Genomic DNA, 6187 nt, shown 5'->3' with positions numbered 1-6187 from the left:
GTTACCTTGTAATTATTACAACCATAATTATAACAATGAAGAACTAGCATACATAAATAAACTTAAAAAATTATGTAAACATATGAATGGTGGATATTTTTATAGTGAGGAATTGTATTCAATGTGTGATTGTACCTGTCATGTTTACTTGTATTGCGTTTATAATTCAATTGGAATAAATACTTTAGATGAATATGAAGTTGTATATGCTGGTGTATATAAAATCGTAAATAAAGAAGTTGTAATCTTTATTAACTTTTTTCTTTTTTTACTCTTTTTTCTTTATTTTTCTTTTTTTTATAGTTTTTTTATAATTTTTTATAAATTTATAGTTTTTTATAGTTTTTTATAAATTTATCTTATAGAAACCAACTGTAAAGATGTTAGTGTAAATCAAGGTATGTCTACTTTTTTCATTAAACTTTCATTTTTGTATGGTTTTTTTAAATTTTATCGTATAGAAATTATTAAAAGAATAAACGAGGAAGATAAGGAAGACGACTTTTTAAGTTTTTTATGGGAAGTACAAAGTGACAATATGACATTTGTAAATTCATTACGTGAATAAATTAATTTTATAACTCACCTTATAATAATCCACGATTATATAAATCAAGTCTTTGAGCCGCCGTTAAGTTTCACAATTGGTGATGCAGTAGTTTGTAAGGGTACTTTTTTTCGTTTAAACCATCCAGCAACGGCCCCACCCACTTTTGAAATAGCGTCTGCATTATGGACTGCAATTTTACCAAGAGCTTTTGCATTATCAATTGTAACAAGGCTTTCCAATCCACGACTACGTTTTGTTCTTTTTTTATTTCCTTTATATTTTTTTTTATAATGTTCTTTTATATGTGCTATCTCACGTATTTTTTTTTAAATTAAAATAATATTTTTTTTACGTTACATATATATGATGTTTTTTTAATTCATTATTTAACATTTACTTAATGATTTACTTGACCATTTTATTTTCAAGCTAAAACTTTAAAAAAAAAAAAATGTCTGATTCAGAAACAGAAATATTTGATGTTAAATATAACAACGAAAGACAATACGAAAAAAAGATACACATTAAAAACAACTAAAAGAAACTTTTAAAAACTCATTTGAAAATTATTAAAAAAGAACAATTCCAAATGCGAATAAAAAAAAACAACAGAATGAAAATTACCGAAAAAACATTTAGAGAGCATCACGAGTTTTAAACGAAATAAAAGAAAACACACAACATTCAAGACATATGGTTAAGTATGAAATAAAATTTAGTTTTGTACTCAAACAAAAACCTTCACTTCTTCCATTAATTGTTATTTTCATGTTATTATTGTTGACAATCATTTTAATTTTTTATAAAATTGTTTCTTTTTTCTGAAATTTGTTGAAAGTTTTTTAATTCTTTTGTTTAATTTAAAATATATAAATTAGTTTTTTTTAGATGGATAATAAAACAAAACTATTTATAAGTAATAAATTGTCGAGTGAGTGGAGAAAATTGGCACAATACTTAAAAATTACTTCCAACGAAATTGCTGTAATTGAACACGATAACAGACGTGAAGGCGATCGATGTTATTAAGTGTTAGTCAAATTATACCAACGTGAACCCGCCGATATCAACTTAATATTATTAAAAACACTTCGCAAATGGTTAAATGACATTAAAAACTCAAATGACAATATAACATTATTTATATAGCGCTCATTATCCCGACATTATGAAGAAGAACGCCAAATCAGATGAAGATCCAGCTTGTTATTATTCTATGAAGAAAAATATACAATTAGCGCCTTTAAGCAATCGTTAGATTTAATTTATAAAGAGCAAATGAAAGCTTATGCTAAACAATATAAAAAAATTACCTGAGCCTTTACTTGTCAGTCCAAAATTTGTAGATTGTGAAAATGTAAAGTTTGCTAAAATAAACGAGTTTGCGTACAATAAAAAAGATTATGAAAAGTTAAACAGTACGTGTTTGAGTCAGGTTATCATTAATGGTGAAGTAAAGAATGCCACAGCAAATTTTGAAAAACTTGCGACAATAATAAATGAAGATGAAGAAACTGTTTCTAAAAAATTGAAAATGTAAATTGTTTAAAAAAAAAGAAAAAAGTAACAAATATATTGTTTTGTTTATTATTTTATTTATATACAATTTAATATATAAATACAAAGTGATTTTTTTATGACAAAAAAATGTTATTTTATAGATGACAAATTTAAAAATACATGATAAATATTACAATACGTTATATGTAGGAATGGTAAAAAAATGTGGACATTGTGGGTTACCTTGTAATTATTACAACCATAATTATAACAATGAAGAACTAGCATACATAAATAAACTTAAAAAATTATGTAAACATATGAATGGTGGATATTTTTATAGTGGGGAATTGTATTCAATGTGTGATTGTACCTGTCATGTTTACTTGTATTGCGTTTATAATTCAATTGGAATAAATACTTTAGATGAATATGAAGTTGTATATGCTGGTGTAGATAAAATCGTAAATAAAGAAGTTGTAAATAAAGAAGTTGTAAATATAGAAGTTGTAAATAAAGAAGTTGTAAATAAAAATGAATATATAAACGAAAATAGTAAAAATGTTATTATATGTTAATTTTTTTTGTTTTTTTAGAATGTTTAATAATAGATTGATGAGAATGGCTAGAACAGAAGCAAAAAAATATAAAGAAATTGAAGTTATTATGCTGCTAGATATCATAATTGATAATTTTAAAAATGATTCGCATTATTTGGAAAAAAAATGTCCTTCAGAACCATATGATGTATGTGCGCAATTTGAAAATTATGACTATTGCGTGAAACAGTGTAAATGTTTTGATGGTCTAATGTTTTTAATATGGAATTGCTTCATTGTCGAATTTAAGTAGAAAAGAACTTTATGAAGAAGTGAAATCAAAAATAACATTTATTAAAGAAAATAGAAGATCAAATATATATAGTTGTTTATTTGATGATATTGTAAATAATTTATTATAGAAAATATATTTTTTTTCCAGATGGAATTAGTACAATTAAGAAATACATTACAATTTCATGTTGGGAAATACAAACAATTATTTTATCGGGTTGTTTTGTTTCTTTGGATACTTTATACACGTGTGAGTTTTGCGGTGAAATGTTTTATAGTTGGCTTAATGAATATTGTCAATTGTGTAAGTTAAAGGATTGCCCTCAAAAAGTTCAATTATCAATATGTACAGTTGGCGAGATGACAATTTGTTGTGAATGTTATAGTTTTCAACAAGGGCAAACGCAAGAAGAAATATATTCAAGTGAAATTCATAATTTGATGGTGATAAAAAGACGTTATAAAAATCTTTTATTAAAATTTTTTAAAAAACATAGCATGTTTCTTAATAATCGAAACTTTATTGTTTTTTACGAAAGCGAAACTAAATCTTTCAAATGAAAACATAGCATGTTTTAAAAAATCATAGCATGTTTTTTTATATTCGAAACTTGCTGAATTGTTCTTTCGCAAGCGAAACTAAATTTGTTTACCGAAACCAAATAAAACAAAAGAATAAAGCGAAAGCAAAACAAACTTATCAATCTATTTTTAGTAACGAAACAAACATAACTTTAATATAAATTCCCATGAAAAAATTATTATTCACATCGAACATTGAAGAGCTAAACAACAACAGCAGAATGAAAACAAATTATGAAATCGCAAATTTGCATAATATCATTGATATTGCAGTTGAAGATTTGATAAGATATAAAAATAAATTGAAACGATTGCAACGTCGAGAGACAACAAAACAGGCTATGAGCCGAAAGAAAAATTTAAAAAATAAATTCGACTGCATAAAGAAATTTCAAGCCGCGCAAGGTTTTTTTTTTAATAAATAATTTTTTTTTAAATTGCAATAAATATAAAGTTTTAAAATAATAATTAGATTTTTTTGTTTACAACAACTCAAAGATAACAAATACCATACAAGATACCATACCACAAAAGAATCTGAATTAAAGAATGAGTCAATTGATGACAACGCGCCAATTATTGACGACATGCCAATTATCGACATACCAATAGCGAATAGCGCAACTCAAGGTTTGTTATCTTTATTAACTTTTTTCTTTTTTTATTCTTTTTTCTTTACTTTTCTTTTTTTCTTTTTTTTATAGTTTTTTTATAATTTTTTATAAATTTATAGTTTGTTATAGTTTTTTATAAATTTATCTTATAGAAACCAACTGTAAGATGTTAGTGTAAATCAAGGTATGTCTACTTTTTTCATTAAACTTTCATTTTTGTATGGTTTTTATAAATTTTATCGTATAGAAATTATTAAAAGAATAAACGAGGAAGATAAGGAAGACGACTTTTTAAATTTTTTATGGGAAGTACAAAGTGACAATATGACATTTGAAATTCATTATGTGAATAAATTATTTTTATAACTCACCTTATAATAATCCACGATTATATAAATCAAGTCTTTGAGCCGCCGTTAAGTTTTACAATTGGTGATGCAGTAGTTTGTAAGGGTACTTTTTTTGCGTTTAAACCATCCAGCAACGGCCCCACCCACTTTTGAAATAGCGTCTGCATTTTGGACTGCAAATTTACCAAGAGCTTTTGCATTATCAATTGTAACTAGGCTTTCCAATCCACGACTACGTTTTGTTCTTTTTTTTTTTCCTTTATATTTTTTTTTATAATGCACTTTTTTATGTGCTTTCTTACGCATTTTTTTTTAAATTAAAATAATATTTTTTTTACGTTACTTATATGATGTTTTTTTAATTCATTATTTAACATTTACTTAATGATTTACTTGACCATTTTATTTTCAAGCTAAAATTTAAAAAAAAAAATGTCTGATTCAGAAACAGAAATATTTGATGTTAAATATAACAACGAAAAACAATACGAAAAAAAGATACACATTAAAAACAACAAAAAGAAACTTTCAAAAACTCATTTGAAAATTAATAAAAAAGAACAATTCGAAATGCGAATAAAAAAAAACAACAGAAAGAAAATTACCGAAAAAACATTTGGAGAGCATCACGAGTTTTAAACGAAATAAAAGAAAACACACAACATTCAAGACATATGGTTAAGTATGAAATAAAATTTAGTTTTGTACTCAAACAAAAACCTTCACTTCTTCCATTATATGTTATTTTCATGTTATTATTGTTGACAATCATTTTTATTTTTTATAAAATTGTTTCTTTTTTCTGAAATTTGTTGAAAGTTTTTTAATTCCTTTGTTTAATTTAAAATATATAAATTAGTTTTTTTTAGATGGATAATAAAACAAAACTATTTATAAGTAATAAATTGTCGAGTGAGTGGAGAAAATTGGCACAATACTTAAAAATTACTTCCAACGAAATTGCTGTAATTGAACACGATAACAGACGTGAAGGCGATCGATGTTATCAAGTGTTAGTCAAGTATACCAACGTGAACCTGCCGATATCAACTTAATATTATTAAAAACACTTCGCAAATGGTTAAATGACATTAAAAACTCAAATGACAATATAACATTATTTATATAGCGCTCATTATCCCGACATTATGAAGAAGAACGCTAAATCAGATGAAGATCCAGCTTGTTATTATTCTATGAAGAAAAATATACAATAAGCGCCTTTAAGCAATCGTTAGATTTAATTTATAAAGAGCAAATGAAAGCTTATGCTAAACAATATAAAAAAATCACCTGAGCCTTTACTTGTCAGTCCAAAATTTGTAGATTGTGAAAATGTAAAGTTTGCTAAAATAAACGAGTTTGCGTACAATAAAAAAGATTATGAAAAGTTAAACAGTACGTGTTTGAGTCAGGTTATCATTAATGGTGAAGTAAAGAATGCCACAGCAAATTTTGAAAAACTTGCGACAATAATAAATGAAGATGAAGAAACTGTTTCTAAAAAATTGAAAATGTAAATTGTTTAAAAAAAAAGAAAAAAGTAACAAATATATTGTTTTGTTTATTATTTTATTTATATATAATTTAATATATAAATACAAAGTGATTTTTTTATGACAAAAAAATGTTATTTTATAGATGACAAATTTAAAAATACATGATAAATATTACAATACGTTATATGTAGGAATGGTAAAAAAATGTGGACATTGTGGGTTACCTTGTAATTATTACAACCATAATTATAACAATGAA

The sequence above is a fragment of the Hydra vulgaris genome, chromosome 12 (genome assembly GCF_038396675.1).
Source record: "Hydra vulgaris chromosome 12, alternate assembly HydraT2T_AEP".
NCBI lineage: Eukaryota > Metazoa > Cnidaria > Hydrozoa > Anthoathecata > Hydridae > Hydra > Hydra vulgaris.
This window is presented reverse-complemented; position numbering follows the sequence as displayed.